The sequence below is a fragment of the Homarus americanus genome, unplaced genomic scaffold (genome assembly GCF_018991925.1).
Source record: "Homarus americanus isolate GMGI-L3 unplaced genomic scaffold, GMGI_Hamer_2.0 scaffold31037, whole genome shotgun sequence".
Lineage (NCBI taxonomy): Eukaryota > Metazoa > Arthropoda > Malacostraca > Decapoda > Nephropidae > Homarus > Homarus americanus.
In genome coordinates, this window is record NW_024722227.1 from 21,126,328 (window position 1) to 21,154,040 (window position 27,713).

The following is a 27,713-nucleotide window of genomic DNA, read 5'->3' on the forward strand; positions in this document are numbered from 1 at the left end:
TACTGTATTGGCGGACTAATACTACAGCTGGTGAGCAGCGAAAGCAGATGAAAACATGTTGGGAAAAATTCGTAAGGAATTCGTTTACCGAATTTTTTTCGTTAACCGAATTGAATATTCTTATGGAAGGTAATTCGTTAATCAAAATTTCATTGACCGAGGCGTTCGTTAACCGAGGGATCACTGTACAGGTACTCAAAATGATTACTAAAAATTTTTTCTAGTGCAAACTATTGCATGTTTATATTCAAATTAATCACTATCTTATAAGAATTCCAGCAATGTAAATTATATTCTCCCTGGTCACTTCTGTGACATTTGATAAGCAAAAAACAAAAACTCAAGCTAAAGGACTTAAATAAACAAATAAATACTTCACTAGACCTTCTGCCCCAACTGTCAAACATGTCACTGTCACCTCCCTCCCACCTTTCCTCCCTCCCTCCTACCTTCCCAACCAGGGTTTGATGTTTTAGGCTGACAGTTTTTATCTTATATAATATCACAGACTAAAGTTAGAAGAATATAATTTGTATTGCTGGAATCCTTGCAAGACAGCGAATAATTTGAATACAAATATCATATATTTTGCATGAGAAAAAAATATTTGCTCTTTGTAGTATAATTCTTAAATTAGAACTAAAATTTTTATGTCTAATGCGAGCTATAGCATGATTATATTCAAATTAACCACTGTCTTATGAATTCCAGCAATGGTAATTATATTCTCCCATGTCAGTTCAGTGACATTTTATAAGAGAAAAACTTAGTCATTCTTAAGGAAAGAATTAATTAAGCACTAGACCATGGCATCAACCGTCAAACATATCACCTCCCTCCCCTCCCCCCATCTTCCCAGCCAGCAAACAGACATCCATTAATTTTAGCTGTGTTGATTTATGAGTGTTTGTTTCAACATAATACAGTACTATTATATAATTTGGACATGAAGTAGTACCTTAAGCTGTGTATTCTTATATTACTCTATTAATTATGTATAGTAAAGTATTACAGAACATGTATTAATCCTATGTAATATTTCCATTTATTATGCACCATGTTATGTATGTGAATTATTATATTTAAAAAGTAGTACCTTAAGCTGTGTATTCTTATATTACTCTGTGGTACAGCATAATGAAGTATCCCACAGAACATGTATTAATCCTGTATGTAATATTTCCATTTATTATGCACCATGTTATGTATATGTAGTTAATTATATTTAAATAATATGTATTCGGCATGAAAATACTTTAGCATCTCTTATGCCAGCGAATTGATACAGAAGTTGAGATCCTTTAGTCATATGGTGTGAAGCTTCCTCATCTGTCCAATTTCCTCTAGCCCTTTATATCTCCCCGCCTCACGAGAATAAGAACCTATTTTCATGATAAGTGCTTGTGTGCTTACCTCCGTGATATAGAACATTTTGGGGAGTGTAAAGACAAACATAGATGGCGCGGTGAGATTTCTCCAGGAAGTGAATTCAGAGTGAACCGCCTTCACCGGACTCCTTGTTAATATGGCGTCATAGTCTTCAGCTTCACCAAGGATTTACAGCCGGGCCTTCTAAGCCTCGGAACACACAGTGTTGTGAAGTGCTATGCTGTGTACAGTGCTGTGCTGTGAAGTGAAGTGTTCTGTGAAGGTGCTGTGTTGTGTATTTTATCAGAATTGTCTGTGCAAACTGCAATCAGATGACTGAGAGCTGCCCAGCAGTACGCCTACGGTCATTGGGTAACTGAGCAGCGCATCAAGACAACTTTGGTTGGGTTTAGGCTTAACGCCCCGCTGCCTCTCACGATCTGGCAGCGTAAGCCACCTCCGACAACGAAGCCATACACACACCTACGCACTCTACCAGAGCCTGCTATATTAAGTGCTGCGTATTACTTTAGACTTCACAATTCCTGTTACGTTACGAGGGAGTTGACCGGTCTCTTACTGAATAGAGTACAAGCTGTCGTATGTCTCTGGAATCAAAAATAAATACCTGGACGATGGGTTATGAGTTTAGGTTCAGGAGACCTCTCCCACCCTCAGGCCTGCTCCCCACAGTGACAACGCCCAATCACCCTAGAATCTCCTCGTTCATCGTGACAACTCTCGCGGTGCCTGCGTCCAAGGATCTCCTTCAACTGATTAAGTGGATAAGCTTCTGGCCTTGGGACTATGTTGCAGGAGAAGGAAAAATTCGGTACGAAGAGTCTGAAGACAGCGCCAGAATGAACAAGGCGCCAGAACGAAGATATATGTAGGAAGTGAGGGATGACCTGAGAAAGAAAGAAGAATCAAGCCAGATTTGAAGTCTTGATTTCCCTGTTAGACTTTCCCACAACGATCTACTCTAAGGTCTTCTGCTGCTACTAATGCTGATACGACTAAGTACTGGTACCTCATTTACAAGTCGGTTCAGCAATTCCTCTCAAAAACTTTGCTAAACGCCTCCCTCTCTGATGTCTTTGACGCTTCTTATCGAATATTTCGGGAATGGCGTCGAGATTGGCAAGACTATACGCTTAATGGTTGACCTGTCAGTTTTACCACAGCCTACTTAGATGATACAACCGTGTAGTAACGTCGCCCGAGGCTGCGCGTGCTCTCGAGCACACTTAGTGCCTCTATGACAACTCTGACTGTAGAGGCACGTTAGCCCTGACAAGTTACGAATTTGTGTTTGAGAACAACGCAGCAGAAGCACTTAGAAGAAGAATCCTCCAATGTAGCAACGAGTGGAGAATATTTTTGATGCATTTTTGGTAAGACTGAAAAAGATGTTCAGAGAGTTGATGTTTGTCTGGAAATTCTCAAGTTTAATGAAGAAACACAACTCAAGACAATCATTTAGCAGGTATTCGAGACAAACTGGTTTAGCATCTCATTTGTGACCCACTTCCTCCCGCCTAAGATATTGTTACAATAATCGTCTGAGAGCGCCAGGTGTAGGCTTCAACTTTCGCTCTAGCCTGACCAGGTGAGGGGTGGTGTCTTCCTACAGAAAAGGAGGTAGAAAGCAGCAAGGGTAACACACCCTGCACTCCAACTACACCTTCAGCAACTTTATTGTGAAGACATCATAATACCTCGGTGCCCTTCCTCCAGCGTGCAGTGCGACCGTCAGGGTCACTGAGCCTGCAGTCAAGTGCCCTGCTAGCAAAGTTCAATTACCAGACTTTGTGGTCGTGTGGACCATTGACAAATATGTTGTCGTGAAGAAGACACAGAAAGGACGCCACCAAGGATCCAGAAGTCATCCTCAGGTAGTGCTGTACGCCTCCTCCTTCTGGCAAGCATCAAGACCAGGGGCTTATTGGAGTCGGTGGGAGTCGATTTCGACCTGTTGAGTCGGTCGGTAAGTGTCCAGACTCGACTCGACCTCCGACTGGTAATGTATTCCCTAGAACAAATATATGAACTCAGGCATATTATTCGCGGTTCACTGATCCCATAATTTTCTTAAGTGTAAAAGAATTTATTTCTGTTTTATAAGCATTATTATGAATTTATTGGCACAGGCACAGTATAACTATAATTTTGGACGATAGTCTCTTCTTTACCATTTAAATTGCAGATTATATCCATTTGTTTTCGTGAAAACTGCACAGAGGCTCTCAGCTACAACAATTGCTTCTAACCAGTTTTGGTGAGATTAAAGAGCCAATTTAATTTAATAACTTAATCATGTGGGTTTATCCATTTTTCTAATAATAGGTATTCATTTCTTTAATGTACATAAATAACAACTTTTACTTTAAAAGGAATTGTGGGATCATCATTTTAGATCCACATCAGATTATGAGCTTGGCAAATTCATATGCAGAGATCAAACTTTTAGATATATACATGTAAAATGGTGTTTTCTAGTTATCTATCGAATTCTTAATAAAAATTATTTTTCTTTTGATTGAAACTTTGAAAGTCAAGCTATATCATCTTTTTTGTAGTTCTTAAATATCGTCCGATCATTAATAAAAACTGTAGCAGTATAGCCACGGTGTTTTTCACTTTTTTACCTACGCGGGTTACCAACATACAAATTACAGAATTGGGATGGTAGAAATGATTTGTTACAAATAGGCAAGGTCAGTCGGATTAGGAAGCATAAAAATTTGGTCGGTCGGTCGAAGGTTTGTCTTCGACTCACAGCCCTGATCAAAGGAAACTGTGTGATGCGTTCCTGGCGTCGTGTACTTTGTTCTGCAGACCGGCGCTATCAGTGTCGTCATTTCTCACGGTAACTTGTCATCCAGTCTTCAGATGTTACCTGACACCGGTGCTGACGTCTCAGTAATTGGTCCACAACACTTAGCAAGTTTGGGAATACCCCGGAGCAACCTACAGCCCCCTCCTCAGACAACGAAACTGACAGCTGATGGTTCCAAGATGGCTCCAGCTTTGGGATCTTTCTGGGCTACTCTTACCTTTGGTAAGCAGTCTTGCTCAGCCCGGATTGATGTTCATGATGGGATCCCGACTCCGCTTTTATCATATGGCCATTGTCAAGAGTTGGCCATTATTTCCAAGGAATTCCCCAAACCTATTTTAAAGGTCACCCATGTCAACAGGTTGAAGGAACTCCCTATCTCTACTAACACATCCCCTTCTGATGCAAGAGCTAACCTTCTCAAGGAGTTTGCTGACTTGTTGGTTACGAAGAAATCTTTGGGATCCACACCACTCAAGCCGATGGTGGGTCCACCTATGAAGATTCATCTTAAGGATGGTGCCACACCTTTTGCCATCCACACCCCTCGTTTGATTCCTCACGCCTACAAGGAGCTAGTTAGACAAGAGCTTGACTCCATGGTTGCTCAGGGAATCATCAAGCCGGCCGGAGACGAACCTTCACCTTGGTGCCACCCTCTCGTCCCCGTCGCCAAACCTTGTGGTGGAGTACGGATCACCACCAATCTATCAAAACTTAACCAGCAAGTTTCCCGTCCAGCCCACCCTTCACCCACACCCTTCGCAGCTGTTCGAAATGTGGACCCGAAGGCGAAGTTTTTTACAACGATGGACGCCTTATGTGGTTATTGGCAGATTGAGTTGGCCGAAGAAGACCAGCATTTGACTACATTCATCACACCATATGGAAGATATCAGTATTGCAGAGGCCCCATGGGGTTTGCCGCTACGGGCGATGCATTCTGTCAACGTGTCAAGGTGGTTGATGATATTTTACTCCATGACGAAGACTACTGTGCCCACCTCTCCCGAATATATGAAGTTCTCACCAGATGTCGAAAGTATGGGATTACCCTCAACGCTGACAAGTTTGTAGTCGCCACACCATCAGTGAGCTTCTGTGGGTACACACTCTCAGCATCAGGCATCGCAGCTGACCCGGAGAAATTAAGTGGAATCAGGAATTTTCCAACCCCTGCCAACCTGACAGACCTCCGTTCTTTTTTGGGTCTGGTCAATCAGCTGGCTGAATTCTCACCTGACATCTCTGCCACAGCCCAGCCGTTATGCCCCCTGCTGAGCCCCAGGAGGACATTCCTGTGGACCCCAGATCATCAAGAGGCCTTCCAGCGAGTCAAGCAGGCCCTCTTAAGTCCACCTGTCCTCGCCTGTTATGATCCAGCCCTACCCACCGTCCTCCAGACTGATGCCTCCAGACTCTACGGCGTTGGTTACGCCCTTCTGCAGGACCATGACGGTGGACAACTCCGCTTATTTCAGTGTGGATCCTGGTTCCTGACTGACGCCGAGGCCTGATATGCCACAATTGAGCTAGAGATGTTGGCTGTTGTCTGGGCGATGGCGAAGTGCCGCTTCAACCTGAAAGGATTTCAGCACTTCACCCTTTTCACGGATCATCTCCCTCTTGTACCTATTATCAATCACTACTCTTTGGATGCAGTAGAAAATCCTCGCCTTCAACGTTTGAAAGAGAAGCTCTCGCCTCATCTCTTCACGGCTGTGTGGCGTGCGGGTAAGCTGCTGTGCATCCCGGATGCCCTGTCCCGCGCCCCTGTCAGTCGCCCCACCCCAGAGGACGAGATGTGTTCTACAGCTGCCGCATCCCTCAAGTCAGTAGTCTCAATGAAGGCCGTCTTCACATCAGAAGAGTTTACAGCACCGGATGCAGACAAGACCCTTGAAGATTTCCGCACCGCAGCCCGGGCCGACCCTTCCTACATCCGGCTCGTCGACTGTGTGTCCCAGGGATTTCCATCTAACCAATACGACCTTCATGAATCGCTACTCCATTACTGGAAGATACGCGAGGACCTCTATTGTGACGGAGACCTCGTCTTGTATGGTCCACGAGTAGTCATTCCTGTTGCCCTACGCCGCCGCACCTTGACCCGCCTTCACGACAGCCATCGAGGAGTGGAGGCCACCAAGCGATGGGCGAAGCAGACTGTATTTTGGCCCGGAATCGACGCAGACATTGCAAGTACCGTCCGTGCCTGTGAGCCGTGCCAGATTCTGCAACCCAGCCAGCAACAGGAACCTTTAATGTGCGACGATAACCCTTCAAGACCCTTCGAGCCTGTGTCGGCCGACTTCTTTGCAGTGGCAGGGAAGTTCTTCCTCGTCATTGCCGACCGATTGTATGGATGGCCTGTTGTCGTCCCCTGTGGTAGTGATACAACGGCTACTGCTACCATCCGGAATTTCAGACATTACTTCAGAGAAGTTGGTGTTCCCCTCCGTCTCAGGACTGATGGAGGACCCCAGTTCACCAGCCACGAGTTCCGGGACTTCATGGACTGTTGGGGAGTCCGTCATGTCGTGACCTCGCCCCACTACCCCCAGACGAATGGACACACTGAAGCCGCAGTCAAGACTGTGAAACACCTGATCCTTAAGGTATCACCCTCAGGAAGTATCGACTGCGAGGATTTCGATCGAGGTTTGTTAGAGTTACGCAACACCCCGAACTTCACTGGACGCTCCCCAGCCCAGGTTCTATATGGACATCATCTCAGGTCTTGTGTTCCTGCCCACCCGAAGTCTTTTTCTCAAGAATGGCAAGCCAAGACTGAAGAATGTGACCGCCGTGCAGCAGAATGAGCCGCAGATGTCGCTGCTCGGTACGACTGTCATGCCCACCCCCTTCCCAGGTTGAGTATCGGCCAGCAGGTCAGGATTCAAGATCCGGTATCTCACCGCTGGGAAAAAGGTTGGGGTTGTCATGGGTATTGGCCGGTCCAGGGACTACCAAGTGCGTCTTCCTAGTGGTAGAGTATGGTGGAGGAACCGTCGTTTCCTCCGACCTGTGGAGCTGCCTAGTGTTGACCCTTCCCCAGTAGAGTCCCCTAATGTTGATGTCTTTACAGTAAATCCATCCCCACCTTGTGTTTCTGCCCCGGTACTCCGCAAGTCCGAGCGACTCAGAAACAAAAGGTCCGCTCAAGATGAAACTATGAGCGTATAGGGGGGAGGGAGGTGTATAATATGGACACGAAGTAGTACCTTAAGCTGTGTATTCTTATATTACTCTATTAATTATATAGAGTAGAGTATTACAGAACATGTATTAATCCTATGTAATATTTCCATTTATTATGTACTATGTTATGTATGTGAATTATTATATTTACATACAGGTAGTTCTGCTATAACGCGATAATTGTGTTCTTGTAAAATATCGTGTTATAGAAAATCGTGTAATAGAAATAACAGGGCTTATGGAGAAAATAGGGTTAGGTGCACATTACTCGAAATCGAAAAAAATTAGTAGTTAGCCTAACACAAAGGATAGCACAGTCTAAATAAATGTTACATTCATATCTAATAATGAAATCATACAGTAAATGTAACACTTTACTTGATGGGGGAGAAGGGTGATTTTGAGGTTGATAAAATCGAGCTTCTCTTCAAGTGTTATATCCTTTCTTTTACGATCATCACCGGGAATTTTATCACCAGAACGCTTCTTGTTGATATTCGTCTTTACTATATTCACAATTAATACAAAATTGGAGAAATAGTAAGCAAAAATCGCGTTATAGCAAACAAGCATTCGCGTTATACAAATATCGTTCCTAATTCATAAATCGCGTTAGAGCAAATTCGCGTTTTCAAAACACGCGTTATAGCAGAACTCACTGTATTATGTATTCAGCTTGTGAATGGTGGCATCTGTACATGCCAGCGCGGAGTGATGCAGAGAGTTGAGATCGCTAGTCCTTATGGTGTGGAAGCCCTCTGTCTATTGTTCCTTTGTATATCTCCCGTACGAGAATAAGAACCTATTTTCAAGATAACAAGTGTTTGCGTATACCCTCCGTAGTGTAGAACATTTTGGGGGTATCAAAGACAAACATAGAACTACAAAAAACAATGTTTTGTTTATTCTAGGAGATGGGCTTAGGTGCATCTGGGTAGACTCAGTCTTTTTAGTATTTTGTGTTTCTCTCAAGTACTGTACAAACTAAATTATTCTATTGAAACAACACTTTGATTAAGTGCGAATTCGGTTTAACGCGACCTCTCATGGAACGTATCTCGCGTTATATGACGTTCTACTGTATTGTCTTTGCATTCTCATTACCACAACTAATTATCACTGTGTGGACCTAATGTCCATAGTGTTATTTCATGTTTATTTATGTTATTTCATATTTATTATATTATCTTATACATACATAATGTTGCTATACATGTACATATAGTTATTTAAACAGTACTGTACTCCCTGGTTCACCATAGTAACAGAGACTAGCTAGGACACCAATTCCCTGGCAATGCTCCCCACCAGTGTTGGATTTAGACCTGTGGAGGCCCATGGGCAGCCTCTTTGTGGAGGCCCCCCTCATTATAACTACCCAAGAGGGTGGGGTGGGGAGTGAAGCGAGCCTAAACATGTGGGAGTTCCGGGGGGCGCTGTAAGCCCCCCGGGAAAATTTTGAAATTTGAACATTTCTTTGGAGAATTTTGAAGCCATATTGAGGAAATTAGAACATTGAGAAATTTTTAATTAACTGTATATTTATTGATAGTGTACAAATTCCCAACACACACACACTCCCACAAAAGTGAGACATGACTGGAGTCATTCATGTGGTTTCAAGTCGACCAGCCCTGATATAGCTACTACTGCACATGTCAAAAATTTTCAAGAGACTTCACAGAAAAGAATATATTATTAGTTATTACAGAGAGATGATTCTTTGCATTATTAATCAGATAAACCTCTATTCAAATAATGGTTCTGTCCAAGAATGCATGTATAGGCTTCTTTAAGTCCAAGGTCAGATAGATTCAGAATAAGTATTAATTCAACTATAAATAAAATTGAAGTTTTGCATCCAATAGTAAAACAAATACCGTATATCTCGGCCTACAAGGCGACGGGGTGTATAAGACGACCCCAAAAAATATCCATTTAAAAAGTAGCCTTTGAGCCCTATTCGCTGTATAAGACCGGTACCCCAAATGTGACACTTAACCATTGGGAGCTTACTGACCCAGTAGTCCTTTACCAACCATCCCATTGACCAGTGCTGTTTACACAGCCATGGTTTTTTAAAATAAGGCCAATTCACTTCAAGTAATGGGATCAAATGTTACCGGTTGGTGTAGTGTAAACACTAGTGACTCTCTTAAACGTCTGTTATTTAACTGGAACTAATGTCGGAGTCGAATACAATTGTTTCATTTACTTGAAATGGATTTACCGATTTATTTGTTTGTTTATTTATTTATAACATACTGTAATATATTAAACACACTGCAAGTATTTTCTTTAATTTATAAGCTTGCTTCACGAGAGACAATCGGTGGTGGGACTGTTCCGACTGTGTACACCAGCTACAGTATTCTAATTCAATAATGTTTCATTAGGATTTGAGTGAAAAAGATAACTGTACATACTTACTACATACATTTATTTCACCGATTTACGCGGTCAATTGAACCCAGAGGGTACCGCGGAAAGTGAAAACCGTATAAAGTGAACAACACAACATATGGGAGTAATTCCAACAGAGACTGGCCCAACCCCCAAACTCCACTTTTTCCGACACAATACCTATGTTGTAGTAAAAATAACATCTAAATTTTATGATGGTATGCTCACACAATTAATATTTAAGAGAAATACAGTCGCCAGGTTATGTCCATTCAAATAATGGACTCAAATCCCCCCCCCTCTTCCCAGCTCACTGGCCCCTACCTCTCTGAGAAATGATTGGGTGAAACACTAGATTTTAACGTTTAGTAATAAATAATACCTCAGACTAAAGTTAGGATAATATAATTGACATTTCTGGATTCCTTGCAGGTCAGGAAATATTTTGAATGTAAACTTCATATATTTTGCACAAAAGATAAAATACTTGCTTTGTGTAAACCAAATTATTACATTAGATCTAAAATTTGTATGTCTAATGCAAAATCCATGATATTTATATTCAAAATGATCATCATATTGTAAGAATTCCAGCAATGTAAATTATATTCTGGTCCAGTAATTTGTATGAATTTTATGAGCTAAAACAAATATCTTCAGTTAATAAAAAAAAAAATATTCTTCACGACACTATCTGTCAAAGTACCCCAACTTGCCTCCCCTCTCTTCCAACCGCACCAGATGGTCGGTCAGTCCCAACCCTCCCCCCACCCCCAACCCCCCACCTTCCCTCCCTACCAGAGAAATGTTGGGTGAAAAAACTAGATTTTAACTTTTAGTAATAAATAATACCTCAGACTAAAGTTAGGATAATATAATTGACATTTCTGGATTCCTTGCAGGTCAGGGAATATTTTGAATGTAAACTTCATATATTTTGCACAAAAGATAAAATATTTGCTTTGTGTAAATCAAATTATTACATTAGATCTAAAATTTGTATGTCTAATGCAAAATCCATGATGTTTATATTCAAAATGATCATCATATTGTAAGAATTCCAGCAATGTAAATTATATTCTGGCCGGGTAATTTGTATGAATTTTATGAGCTAAATAAAAAAATAAAAAATTATACTTCACACGTATATGAGTAGATGCACCGCGGAACGGAACAGTTCTGGCAAGGTACCGCGTAAATGAGAAATCGAGAAATCGCGGAAAGTGAAACCATGTAAAGCGGAGTAATACTGTATTATGTGTGTGTATATATATATATATATATATATATATATATATATATATATATATATATATATATATATATATATATATATATATATATATATATATATATATATATATATATATATATATATATATATATATATATATATATATATATATATATATATATATATATATATATATATATATATATATATATATATATATATATATATATATATATATATATATATATATATATATATATATATATATATATACAACAATTGACCTCGGTTATAACTCAATCCGTTCAGAAGGTGGTTAGTTAACCGAAGTTCGATGCTTGAACCATTGTTTCAATGGGTTTTTGGGTAATGGTCAGCTCACCGAAAATTTCCTAAATTCAACAAAAATGGTGAAAAAGTTCACTTACTTTGAGGTGTGTTTGTAGAAGGCTCTGGATGATGATGATGATGATGATGATGGGATTTAGAATGGGGGTGGAGGAAGAAGAGCATTGGGGGTGGAAGAGAAGTCACCCCATAGCCATTTCACCCATAAAATTTTAGCTCTCTTGGTGTAATTCAAGATTATTTTCTTTAAATCAACACTGCACTGCATTATATATTGTCAATATGTAAAATATATTTCAAAATGACCAATAATTTGCTTGGAAACACAGAAAAAAGCATTTAGTTGAAGAGAGTCTCAAGCAGATGTTACCTCCAGTGAAAACAGAGACTAACGCCTGTTTGCTGTGTTAAGAGGCTGGATGCAGCGCATTAAACTAGTCACTTTACCTTCAATTATGTTCAATAATCGTTAAAATGACTAAAATTGAATATTGAACTTTTAAAATTATTGAATAGCATAAACTTCTTGATATTTACTAAAATAGTAAGAATTTAAGCCCTAGAACCGATTAATGTATTGGCGAACTGATACTAAAGCTGGTTGCCCGGTCAGTTAGCGAAAACATGTTGAGGTTGGTTCGTAGAAATTAGTTAACGGTACGTTAGTTAACAATTGAAGATCCTTATGAAGGCAGTTAGTTAACGAAATTTAAGTTAACAGAAGTTAAGTTAAGCGAGGTGCTGTATATATATATATATATATATATATATATATATATATATATATATATATATATATATATATATATATATATATATATATATATATATATATATATATATATATATATATATATATATATATATATATATATATATATATATATATATATATATATATATATATATATATATATATATATATATATATTTTTATATATATATATATATATATATATAATTTTTTTTTTTTTTTTTTTTTTTTTCACAGTATTTTATAATTGCAGTCATGTACTGAATATTCTATGTAAAAAATATAAATTTTAAATTAATTATTTATAGTGTGGTCGACTTCTTACACAAAGACGGGCTATAAATAACCTCTATCTCCCCTTCATCCTCACCCTCTGTTCTTAGAGAAGATCTTGTTAAATAACTTTTGTTTGTTTATTTTCATTGTTTGTCTAATTTATCATGTTGTATCAACGTAATATTTAAAAATTTTAGGCAGCTGCCAAACGGGAGACTACCGCCTGGGAAGATATTGGGCATAATGTACAGTATTGTCTAATGGTAGATCCTACTTTCCATATGGCATCACGAAAAATTTGACCAAGTCTTGGGTTGCTGATCTATCTTTCTGCCTCATTTATACACAATTGCAGAGTTTCAATTGTTCTCTTCCTTTGACAACACAACATACATACAATATAATGTTTCTCCTTTGATCTTTTTTCCTTTTGCATTTATTTATGGTTGGTTATTTAAAATAAGGCCAATTCATAGTATTGGCATCAAATTTTACCGGCTTGTACACTAGTGACTCACTAGCGTCATTTATTTAACTGGAACTAATGTCAGTGTGAGTAAAATTTTCCATTTACTTTTAATAGTTGCCGATTTATTGTTTATTTATTTATTTATAATATACTGTAACATATAAACACCTGCAAGTATTTTCTTTAATTATACTTGTTTTGCGAAAAAGGAGGCTACCATTATACCTGGTAGGTGAAGTTGACCAGACATTTATGGTGATCATTAAGGACCAAACTCGAATCCAAATTCATGACTTCTGTTCATCATTCTCATCTAAATTTACCACTGTCGGTAGTTTCAAATTAACGCAGTCATTTACTGAATATTCTTTGTAAAAAAATAAATTTAAATGAACTATTTATAGGAATAAGTATTATGATCAGTAAATATACAGATATGCATACTGACACCTCCGAACCAGGGCTGCTAAAAATAGCCACAGGCGGTCACTGTCAAGGTCACTTTCCCTTTCTTGTCACTGGCAAATGGGGGGTGATGATAGCAGCTGTGTTTATTCAGGGGTATATTGTTCTTTTATGGTATGTTAGACAGGTTTATAATACATTTTTATTATTTTAATATTCCGTAATCTTCATTTAATCCAGCTTCCCAAACGTAAGTTTCATTATCTCCTATAAATAGTTCATTTAAATTTTATTTTTACAAAGAATATTCAGTAAATGACTGGCGTAATTCTTGAAACTAATGAAGTGAAATTTGGGATGAGAATGATGAACAGAAGTCACGCCATGAATTCTGATTCTTGAGTTTGGTCCCTTATTGCGATCACCATAATTTTGGTCAACTTCATCTACCAGGTATAATGGTAGCCTTTTTTTGATGTAAACAAGTATATAAATTAAAGAAAATATTTGCAGTGTGTTTAATGTATTACAGTATATTATAAATAAATAAATAAACAAATATCGGCAAATCTATTTCAAGTATAGTCAACCCCTACGTGGTCCCACATTCCGCGATTTCCACGCTTACGCTGTGCCCTGCCAGAACCCGGTGTCACATTCCGTTGTGGGTGGACCCTACGCTGCTTTTAGATATAATTCTTTGAGTCTGTAATGTCGTTAGATCTGTCAGCTTTGAGCTGTTTTCACTCAACCCTGCAATGTGGGTTTTGCTGACCGCAAGTGTACTACTGTATATATATATATATATATATATATATATATATATATATATATATATATATATATATATATATATATATATATATATATATATATATATATATATATATATATACATAATAGTTAATTCTTAACGCGTCAATTGAACCCAGAGGGTCCTTATGAACTGCTATGAACAACAGAACATATGGGATTAATTCTAATAGAAACCGCCTGACCCCCAAACCCCACTTTTTGAAGGCACATACCTATGTTGTAGTAAAAATAACATCTTAATTTATGATGGTACATGCACACAATTAATACTTAAGAGAAATAGAGAAATACAGTCGCCAGTTAATGTCCATTCAAATAATGGACTTAACTCTCCCCTCTCACACTACACTGCCGGCTCTTCCCTCTCAGAGAAATTTTTGGGGAAACCACTAAATTTTAATAAATAATACCTCAAACTAAAGTTAGATAATACAATTGACATTGCTGATTCCTTTTGTAAGACAGAATATTTTGAATATAAATGTCATATATTTTGCACAAAAGATAAAATAGTTACCTAGAAAAATTTTTATCTAAAATTTGTATGTTTAATGAAAAATATATGATGTTTATATTCAAAATGATCACCAAATATAAGAATTCCAGCAAATGTAAATTATATTCTGACCGGTAATTTGTATGAATTTTATGAGCTAAAACAAATATCTTCAGTTAATAAAAAAAATAATTTTCACAACACTATCTGTCAATCAAAGTACCCCACCTGCCTCCCTCTTCCAACCACGCGTCAGTCCCAACCTCTCCCCACCCCCCCACCAATCCTCCCTTCCAGGGTTTTAACATTTAGTATTAAATAATAATTTCAGATTAAAGTTACGATAATATAATTACATTGCTGGATTCTTGTAAGATTGGGAATATTTTGAATATAAATGTCATATATTTTGCACAAAAGATAACATAGTTAATTTGAGAAAAATTTCTTTCAAAAATTTGTATGTCTAATGCAAAAATATGATGTTTATATTCAAATGATCATCAAATTATAAGAATTCCAGCAATGTAAATTATATTCAGACCGGTAATTTGTATGAATTTTATGAGCTAAAACAAATATCTTCAGTTAATAAAAAAATAATAATTCTTTCACAGGGTAACAGATGGTCGGTCGGTCCTCCTCCTTCTCACCCCCCCACCAACCGTCCCAAGGAGATGTGTGGGATAACCACTAAATTTAATAATAATACTCAACCAAAGTTAGGATAATATAATTGACATTGCTGGATTCTTCGTAAGATTAGGAATATTTTGAATATAAATGTCATATATTTTGCACAAAAGATAACATAGTTAATTTGGAGAAAATTTTATCTAAAATTTGTATGTCTAATGCAAAAATATGATGTTTATATTCAAAATGATCACCAAATTATAAGAATTCCAGCAATGTAAATTATATTCTGGCCGGGTAATTTGTGATGAATTTTATGAGCTAAAACAGGCAGTCAGGCAGGTGGGGCAATCTAAAAATAGCTGCTTGAGCCGACACTCACCGCTGGATATGTGGAAAAAAAACTGTGTTATGAAAGTTCAGTTTCTGGCGAGGCATCACAGAGTATGATAAAACGCATTAAAAACCGGTTAGGGCGGGTAATACTGTATATATATATACACATACATATATATATACATTATACAGTTGTATCCTCGCTTAACGCTGTCAGTTGAACCCACAGGGTACCGCTATGAACAACAGAACGGGATTAATTCCAATAGAGACTGGCCCGACCCCAAACCTCAATTTTTGACTTACACACAACTATGTGTAGGAAAATATTTCTTAACTTTATGATGGTAACTAACAATTAATAATTAAGAGAATTATCAATATTATGTTTTTAACACTTACATTAGTAGAAAAGATGTGAGCACACGATGGGGTTGTTTCTGGAGGCAGAGGGCAGATTATTGGCCTCACCTGTATCACTTGTATCAATTGTATCACTATCCACCACAGAGGCTTGCAGAGGCCCTTTGTCAAACCCTCAAAGTCCATATAAGTCCATATCCTCACTATAATTATCACTATCACTGACTTGGGCCGGCTGTGGGTCACGGAAGAACTCGCAATGTTTTGATGACTACACCTTGCGCGCTGCCTGGCCGCCCAGATATGAGTAGATGAACCACAAGTATGAAAGTTCGCTTTGCAGGCATCATGATATGAGAAATCGCTTTATGAAAACGCTAAGGGGTATAACTGTATATATATATATATATATATATATATATATATATATATATATATATATATATATATATATATATATATATATATATATATATATATATATATTTGTGTAATAAATGTATGTATTAAGTATGTACAGTAATCTTTTTCACTCAAATTCTAATGAAACACTATTGAATTAGAATACTGTAGCTGGTTGAAGCAAGCTTATAAATTAAAGAAAATACTTGCAGTGTGTTTAATATATTACAGTATGTTATAAATAAACAAATAAATAAACAAATAAATCGGTAAATCCATTTCAAGTAAATGAAACCATTGTATTCGACACCAACATTAGTTCAAGTTAAATAACAGACTTTTAAGTGAGTCACTAGTGTTTACACTACACCAACCTATAAGATTTGATGCCATTACTTGAAGTGAATTGGCCTTATTTTAAAAAACCAAGGATGTGTCAACAGCACTGGTCAGTGGGATGGTTGGTAAAGGACTACTGAGTCAGTAAGCTCCCAATGGTAAGTGTCACATTTGGGGTACTGGTCTTATACAGCGAATAGGGCTCAAAAGCTACTTTTTAAATGGAAATTTTGGGGGCCGTCTTATACACCCCGTCGCCTTGTAGGCCGAGATATACGGACCTTGTGAGTGGTTTACGATGTTTCCATCACCGCTCTTGATACGCTAAACCGCAATATTTAAGAGGTAAGAATTTTATATTTGGTGCTTAAGACGACCCCCTAACTTTGGGCTGATTTTTTTTATGGTTCAAATTCCGTCTTATAGGTCGAGATATACGGTAAACAATTTAATGAATTTGATAAAATTATAAAAAAAGTATGAACATGTTGGAAAAAACAAGAATTTTAATAAAAATAACTGCCATCGACTATGGATAATGGATATATTGAACACAAACATTGATCAATTGCAAAATAGAAAATAAACATTACCTTTATTTACAGACCAGGCACTTTACATGACCTGGCCGCTGCAAAGTTTTTGATCAACTTTTCGAAGTCAATCTCTCTGAGGATGTCATTCGATACTCATCAAAGCCAGGTGGCTGAGCCTATCATGACACATTGTAGTGCGAAGTCTGTTTTTAATAAACTTCATTTTGGTGAAAGAACGTTCTCCAGAACATTTTGTGACCATGAGCACCAAGTACATCCGTAGCATTATTTCAACATTTGGAAATGTATCTATAACTTCGTCTAAAAGAAATTGAGTGAAGAATGCTGTAAACTGCACAAGTTCAACTCCAAGTGTTTGATCCAAATCATTTTTGTACTCGGCAATCAATTTTGCTGCAGCTGCTTTAATTTTGTCACAATTCAATGACTCCAGCTTAGACAAGAGCATTAAAAGTGAACAGGTTTCCTCATAGGCCTTTAACCGTTGATCTAGTGAACTCAGGAACTGATAAATTGCTGGAAGGAAATTCTGAACCCAAAATTTTTCTGACTGAGAGGGCTGCTTCTTTTGATCGTCCATAATCCAATGGATTGAGTCGTACATTACGTTGACGCTTGCGTGTCTGAATAATCCCCAGTTTCTGACATTTCTCCTCCCTTCTTCTCATAAACATGGAAGCAATCTCTTTTTTCTCGTACAAAACATTCCAAGGACTTCAGCATTGCTACTGCTGTGTTCAAATCGAGTTTAGGACCTTGCAATGCATGGCTTGTTGCATCAACTCTGCCAAGAATGTCATGCCAAAACACAGCATAAATAGCAGTCTCTAACTTGCACATCTTATCATGGAGACCATTGGCTTCATAACATGTTTTGCTCGTCTCATTTTCATCTCTAGCTATTTTAGCAAGTGCTTCACGGATTGGGAGATAACCTTGGACAACTGCTTTTACAACACAAACAATAGCATTCATTAAAAATATACAGTTCATAGGAAAACCAGGTATTCATGAATTTCAAGGAGTAGCTAGCCTAATTTCTATCACGCTTCTTGCTGAACATAGTTTTGCGTGATGGAATAGATAAACATGAATTTTAAAGAATGAAAATAAAAATAATCCAAATGAATAAACAAATAAATAAAATATTGTAATATGTGGAGGCCCCCAGATTGTTGAGGCCCCTGGGCAGCTGCCCACTTTGCCCACTCCTGAAACCGGCCCTGCTCCCCACTCCCCACCCCCTACACTCTGCACCCTCCTCCCCTCCCTCACAAAGCCAGCTAACTCGTGTGGAAAGAAATGTATATTCCCTTTGTGTTTGCCCTTAGGACAATTATTTCTTTTACTTTTTTCACAATATGTATTTAGGATGGTGTGTGCATGTAACTTAAGTAAAAATAAATGAAGAAAGTTACATACTGTATATCTACACAAAAATATGAGTTGAAAACTTATGCTTAACTGTACTACACTAAAGGACTAAAATTTTTATCTCTTGTGCAAACTATGTGATGTCTATATTGAAATGATTTGCTATCTTGCACGAATTCCAGCAATGCAAGTTCTATTCTGCTAAGGCTAGTCTATGACTATGACATTTTAGAATATAAAAACTTTAAGCCTAAAGCTACCTTCACTCTGGGGGGAGGGCCGAGGGGGAGGTGAGGTGTTGACAGCGGGTGGGGAGGTTACCAAGTGTGTAGTTATCAGTCATATGAGGGAGTTTAAGTTTTTTTTTGCTTACAAAATGTCACTGAATTGACTTGTGAGAATATAACTTACATTACTGGAATCCTTGTAAGATAGTGATTAATTTGAATATAAACGTCACATAGTTTGCACAAGACATAATTTTTTTTTTATTATTTAGTACATTTGAGTAGAGGTTTGCCCCCAGGACAATTATTTCTTTTACTTTTTCACAATATGTATTTAGGATGGTCTGTGCATGTAAATGAGTAAAAATAAATGAAGAAAGTTACATATATCTAACTGAAAATAGGAGTTAAAAAACTTGTACACAAATGTACTACACTAAAGGACTAACAAAATTTACCTCTTGTGCAAACTATGTTACGTTTGTACTCAAATTATTCGCTGTCTTGCAAGGATTCCAGTAATGTAAGTTTTATTCTGCTAATTTTGGTCTTTAACATTTTATAAGATAAAAACTTTAAGCCTAAAACTACCTTCACCCTGTTTGGGAATGCTTCTTAGGGAGGCTTCTTAGATCAGAACCCCTAAATATTTTGTCCAAATCTTCTGAAATCCGGATTTACAGGGTCTGAATCTTCGAGGATTCACTGTATCTACCCAAAAACATGAGTTGAAAACAACCATGACACCTCACAGCTTGGCCCAGTAGCCTGGTGGTTACAGTGACAAGTCTAATCTATCTATAATACCATGATTAATCATTATTAAGCACTATTGTATCAGTAAACACTAATAATAACAGTAAATCCAGTGACATATGACAGGGAGTGAGGAGAGTTACAAGAGCAGACAACGCACAACTAGTGGTCACTCTTACTTGCACCTGTTGCCAGGCTTATGATCAAAATATTTATGGGAGTAATTCTTATCTTGTAGTCTAATTTGAAAACACTGATGGACCCAGTGGTAAACAAATTATATAAGCCATGCATTTACATACGATAACATAATAAGAAACATTGTATCATTACTAGAATGAATGAATTAATACCACAAACAACAATTGACAACTGTTTACGTTTCCCGCCTCGGGCACCTGTGTCCTGTGCGCTGACATCTTAAGTTACATGGGCCTGTGATGATCTTTACTCTGTTTTGAGATTGCTTCTTAGCCCAGAACCCCCAAATTTTTCCGAATCATCCGAAATCCGGATTTACCGGGTCCAAATCTTTGAGGGTTCGCTATATACAGTAAACCCTAGCTTTTTGCGGGTATGTGATTTGCGATTTCGACTATTTGCGGTAAGCACGTGGTTGGGAGCCTGCAAGCCTCTCCCGCAGCACAACGAGTCACCCCCATGCGCTCTCAGAGTCTCCTCTTCCTCTTCTCTCTTTGTTTGCGTTTAACCATTGCCTGTGACACAGCATCTCATGTGTTGTACTGTACTTTCAAAACTTAAGTGTTTCTGTGTGTAATGGCCCCTAAAAGACTGCCTAGTGTCAGTGCTAGTGATGCTAGTGGAGTGAAAGGTTTAAAGACTTCAAAGCCAAGAGGAAACTGTAATCAATCGCAATGTTTTTCAAGAAAGAACCAGCCGCTTGCCGAGCTGATTTGTCCCCTTCACCTACTGTACAGTACTTGGTCATCTGCTACTGCTCCACTACCCACCTCCCCGCCTCGCGCCCCTCCTCCCCTTTTTGTCAAATTAACGAGAGTTTAGTGTACTCTGGTATGCTTCTGCCAGTGGAGGTTTTGGAACAATTTTTGGCAAAATGGATTTTGATTGATTTCTATTTATTACTTACACTTTAAACTAAGAAATGATACTCACATATGTAGACTACCATACACAGTCAGTGCAACTGTTTGATACCTGTACAGTACCAAGAAAACTTTGCTTGGTTTAACTGTTTACAAGCTGTCACCTATTCAACATTTTTCCCCCAAATTTGTCTAAGGGTATATTATGTCAACGTGCTAAAATACTGTCTGAAAAAAAAAATGGCCTAAGTTCTCTGACAATGCATGGATCCAACACCAAGACAACATGCCAGCTATATTTGTCAAGAAACTAATAGTGAATTAGGTGTTGAAGTGATGGCCTGTCATCTGTGCTCACCTGACTGCAATTATTCTCTTTCCTTAAACATAAAAAATACTTAGAGACTACAGTACATGTACAGTACTGTATTGAGTCTGACAAAGACTTAACAGATAACCTGATGGGGATTCTCAACACACTGTCAGAGGATGTATTCTTCAGTGTTTCAAGTGTAGGTGTTATGGAATAAACAGTGCATTGAGAGGGAAGAGAAGTACTGTACAGGGGGTCCCCGACTTACGAACACCAGCCATTTTATTTACCCGATGACTTATTTTTACTTTCATTTACTGTATTTTGTCATTCTATATCTTCTTTTGTCTTAAATTAAGTGATTTAAGACATCTATAAGGAATTAGGCTATGATATAGGATCTTAAACATTGTTCTGTAAGTACAGTATGAATATAGTACAGTATGTGTTCCAACTTATGTACAAATCTGATTAAAGAACATCCTCAGGAATGGAACCCATTTGTAAATAGAATATTACTCCAGAACTCTTTCCATGAGACTGATTATATACTTGTTAAACATCCATTGTCTTTCCATGCTCTCTATCTTTTTTCCTACCTGTAGTTCTTTTTCTTTAAATTTTACTTATTTTTCTTTTCCTACCTGTCTCTCATCCATCCCTCCCTGCTCCTCCTCTGCAGTCTTTTCTGCCTCCTCCCACATTTCCACCAGTGAGCAGGGAGAGTTTTGCTCAGTAGATGGAACAGTATTGATGTAAACCCAGCTTTTTCAGGTCTTTATATCCTATTGCCTAATTGTTATTGAAATTTAAAATATTTTTTTTTTTGTGTGTTTCAGTCAGGAGGTGATATGGGGGCGGCCACAAAGGACACTCAATCAAGAGGCAAAATGCAGACTTCATTTCGTTTGATGCGACTGTTTTTCTATGTTTTAATTTTCAGTCTCACAACACTCATCATTTTAGGTATGTCATCCAGGTAACAGTGATATATTTATAGATTTACCAGTACAACATGCCCTTAAAATTCGTGAGGGTTAGGTTCTCAAAATGGCCACGAATCGCCAAATCTGCAAGTAACATTTGCTGACGGGGTTACATTTTTATTTGTGTGCAAAATATATATATATATATATATATATATATATATATATATATATATATATATATATATATATATATATATATATATATATATATATATATATATATATATATATATATATATATATATATATATATATATATATATATATATATATATATATATATATATATATATATATATATACATACATACATACACACACATACATACACACATACACACACACACACACATACACACACATACATACATATATATATACATACATACATACATACTTACATTTATATATATATATATACATACATACATACATACATACATACATACTTACATTTATATATATATATATATATATATATATATATTCCCTTTATGTGTTTGCCTTTAGGACAATTATTTATTTTACCTGTACTGTATATGTGTGTGTAAACACATACAAATAAATAATAATGTGAGTCTTCCCTCAAAGTTTATTTTACATATTGACAATATATAATGCAGTGCAGTGTTGATTTAAAGAAAATAATCTTGAATTACACCAAGTTAATTTAAATTTTATGGTGAAATGGCGACATGAAGCATGGGGTGACTTCTCTTCCACCCCAATGCCTTCTCTTCTCCCTTCTCCTCCACCCCCACTTCTAATTCCCACCATCATCATCAACCAGGAGCTTTCTACATGCACACCTCAAAGTAAGTGTACTTTACTGCATTTATTTTTAGTTTGTTTGTAATTTTCGGTGAGCTGGAACCAATTACCCAAAATCCCATTGAGACAATGGTTTCTGTTAACAAAATTTTCGGTTAACGAACGACCCTCTGGAACGAATTGAGTTCGTTAATCGAGGGACCACTGTATATATATACAGTGTACAGAGTATACCACTGTATATATATATACAGTGGTCCCTCGGTTAACGAACTCAATTCTTTCCAGAGGGTCGTTCGTTAACCGAAACCATTGTTTCAATGGGATATTGGGTAATTGGTTCCAGCTCAACGAAAAGTATATACAAAGTAAAGCCAAAAATGCCAAAAACACTCCTAAAATTCCCCTAAATCGCCCTTAAATCAATATACAGTCATGCACTGGTTAACGTCCTAGATATGTTTTTGGAAACGTGACGTTAACCGAAATGGACGTTGTCTGATCATCACATAAACTTTTTATTTATACTTGTACTTACGTGTATGTGGAATACTATATACGTACATATACACTTTTACTCTTAAATCACTACTGTAATGTGATACAGGTGATTAATTTTTATCTTTTGTGCAAAATACATGAGGTTTATATTAAAATTATTCACTGTTTTACAAGGATTCCAGCAATGCTGGGCAGTTGGGGGAGAGGGAGGGAGGGAAGGAGGGAGGGAGCGAGTGAGGGGGCTTGGGTAGAGGGGAGGTAGTACGTTTGACAGTTGGCACCGGCCCAAGGTCTAACAGGTGTACCTGTATATTTATCAGTTCTTAAGTGACTAAGCTTCTCTCTTATAAAAAGCCAGTGACATGACCTGGGTTAATATAATTAACACTGTTGGGATTCTTGTATGATACTGATTATTTTGAATATAAACATGCTATAATTTGCACTAGACATAACAATTTTAGTACCGTAATCAAATTAGTACATGTGCACTCCAGCTTTGCACTAAGGTCATTTATTTCTTTTATGTTTCTTTTAGTATGGTGTGTGCATGCAAATGGATGAAAATAAATGAAGAAATTGATGTTAAACTACCCAAAAATGCACTTGAAAAAATTTATATTATAAATGTACTACAGTACTGTACACTAATGTACAACAATTTCTATCTCTTGAGCAAAATATATGACGTTTATATTCAAATTATTGGCTGTCTTGTAAGGATTCCAGCAATGCAAATTATAATCTCTTAACTTTAGTCTGAGATATTATATAAGATAAAAACTGTAAGCCTAAATAAACCCCCGGCTGAGCAGATTAGGGAGGGAGGGAGGGAGGGAGGGAAAGCGAGGGGTGGGGGGGTGTGGGGGGTTGAGGTGATAAGTTTCAGGCGAAGGTCTCTGTGTGTTTATTTAACAGTCCTACTAAGCTTCTCTCATTTTAAAATGCCAGTGATATGACCTAGGAGAATATAATTAACAAAGCTGGGATTCTTGTAAGATACTGATTTATTTGAATATAAACATGTTGTAATTCGCACTAGACATAACAATATTAGTACCGTAATCAAATTAGTACATGTGCACTCCAGCTTTGCACTAAGGTCATTTATTTATTTTACGTTTCTTTTAGTATGGTGTGTGGATGAAAATAAATGAAGAAATATACAGTCGGCCCTTCACATACGCGGGTTTAGCATTCACGGATTCGCAAATACGAGGATTGCCCCGCCGGTGGAATATTCTGTACATTGAAGTAATTGAAGTACATTCGAATTGCGCGCCATTCAACTCGCACGCGGCACCGAACACGGGACACCGCCCGCTCCTGCAACCTCACACACACACACACACACGCATAGCTCTCCCTCACTCAGTCAGTCTCGCTTTAACCACGCTTGTGTTGACATCAGCATTGTAGTTGCTAAAATATTACATTTCCGTGAATGTATTATATCAAGCACAGTATGAATAGAATATCACTAATATAATATAAGAGTATTTTAACCGAAAACTACTAAAGAAACGAGTAACATATCTTGAACATCGGAAGGCTAGGTAAAGTATTTTGTTTTCATGTAGTTTATCCTAATTATTTCTGAGAATGTGGAAATGTAATATTTTGCTGAAATGACGTACGTATTACAGTGGAAAGTGACGAAAGCAATGACTCACTTTCTTTCATTCAAAAGATGTTACCGTAATCGCTTTTCGAATGGTTTTCAGTTAAAAAACTGTTGTATTACAATCATATTCTTTCCTAATTCACTTGTGATGCAACAGTTTTTTAACTGAAAACCATTCGAAAAGCGATTACGGTAAATCTTTTGAACAACGAAAGAAAGCGAAAGTCATTGTTTTCATAATTTTATCCCACTTTCCGCTGTACAGTAATATGTACGTCATTTCAGCCAAAATATTACATTTCCATATTTATTTCTGAGAATATATTCATTCAGTCACAGTTAAGGTAAAATATACTTGTGATGTAATAATTTAATGAAAATACAGTATCGTAGTTTTCTTTTTCTATCAAATTTAATTAACAAAGATTGATGTTTCAAATGTAATGAACAAAGATTCATGTACATTATCTATAAATAAACTTTAACAAATGAATACTTTGTTTTACATCGTCCTGTGTATACCATACCATGGATTTGGCTAGCTATGATGACGCAAGAGATCTGCCCTGGCGACTGTACCGACACTCACAGCTGGTGGTGCGTCGTTTCTATTGTTTACTGGTAGTTACTGGTAAATATTTTTCAACCTAACGAAACTATTACCCTTTTAGAGGTCGACCCCCAATTTTTTGCAAAATAATTTGGTCTTAAAAACTCGAACTACACACAGGTATATATGGTAAATAAGGACATGGGGGGGGGGGGCAGCAATAGTACACGGATTTTTAACATTCACGGGTATCTCTGTTACCTAACCCCCGCTTATGTTAAGGGCCGACTGTATGTAAATCTACCCAAAAATACAGTTGAAAAACTTTTTATAAAATGTACTACAGTATTGTACACTAATGTACTACATTTTTTATATCTTGAGCAAAATATATGACGCTTATATTCAAATTAATCTCTGTCTTGCAAGGATTTCAGCAATGTAAATTATATTATCCTAACTTTAGTCTGAGATATTATATAAAATAAACCTAAAGAAATCACCAGGGTGGGAAGAGGGGGCGGGAGGTGAGGTGACAGAATGTCTGGCGTTTGTTTGTTTATTTATTTGAGATAAGATTTGACAGTTGGTGCTGAAGGCCTGCCCGTGTGTTTATTTATCATTACTTAAGAGTGACTAAGCTCTTCTCATAATTTTCCACCCAAACGACCTGGGTGAATATAACTTACATTGGAGGGATTGTTGCAAGATAGTAATTTATTTGAATACCTGTATAAACAAGCTATATTTGCAATAGACATAACAATTTTAGTACCGTAATCATTTAGTACATGTACATTACAGGTTTGCACTTAGGTCCATTGTTACTGTATAATATTGACTAAATTCACTAGATAACGTACGCCTGGCCGCACAATCTATAAGAATACGCGATGCATACGTGACTGTGCCCACTCTAGGGCCATTTAGGTTCGCTAGGTTCCATTATTTGAATTTTTTTTTTTTTTCAATTTAAATTTTAATTGTTTATTCCTTGATAGAGGAAGCGGGATCCTAGTGCTGTCACTTGGTACCCCTGTACCATAACACCAGAAGCAACTGGCCAGTGTCACAAGTATATACAGTACAGTACAGACATCCCTTGGTTATAGCGCCTAATTGGGACCCCGCTGACAACGAAAGTACAGAACCTATGGGATTTATTCTAATTGGTTCCAAGCACCCAAGACCCAACCCCTAGTTTTCCATTTTATGACCATTTAGACCCACTAAATATATATATATAATGTTCTGGTAAATATCATAAACACACATAGGCATGGCTAGGTTTATTACGCTTAATACTGTAGTCCACAAAACATGTGGCTATGCTTTTTTTATTTGGTCCCCCATCATATGAGTCCGTTTTCTCTCACATCAGGATGCCTGAGTCCTCCGTTTTCTCTCTTAATCTTAGAGTGCACCAGAGACTTCACTATACTTAGTAATGCCACAGAATTTGAAATTGCAACCCAAATTGCAACTGGGGTTGCAATTGTTGAGGCAACTAGATATGTCTGATTACAGCAAATGTGTTATTGTCAATTTGTAGGTGAAAGATTTTATCCTCAATAGATGTAGGTTAACATTACACCTGGAGGCAAATGTTTAAAAATAGCCTAAGATAGGAAGTATATTCCTTTAACACATAATATCTGACCAGTATGGGGAGGATCATCGTGTCTCCATCAGGGGGTCGTAGAGTGGTGGTCCAGCAGGCGTCACGGATTTTTTTTGGGGTACGGACGTATATGCGATCTGACGTTGTTCGGTCGGACGTTAACCAGCGCATGACTGTATATATTTATATATATACAGTCAACCCTCGCTTTACGCGGTACCCTGCCGAAACCGGAATGCTCACATTCCGCGGTGCGTGTACCCCTTTACGCGGAGAGCGGTTGGCGAGCCGCACCATTTTTGGATCCAAACCTCCCGCCATCTCTCCCGCCCTCTCCCGCCATCCGCCATGTTGTGTAAGCGGCGCGAGCAGGGTGCGCACAAGGTCGCCCAGTCATCAAAACATTACCGAGTTCTTCACCCGCCACCCACCACAGCCGGCCCAAGTCAGTGATAGTGATAATTATAGTGAGGATATGGACATATATGGACTTTGAGGGGTTTGACAAAGAGGCCCTGCAAGCCTCTGTGGTGGATAGTGATACAATTGATACAAGTGATACAGGTGAGGGCCAATAATCTGCCCTCTGCCTCGGAACCAACCCTCCATCCCTGTGTGCCCAGCCATCTTTTCTACTAATGTAAGTGTTAAAAAACTAATATTATTGATATTTCTCTTAAT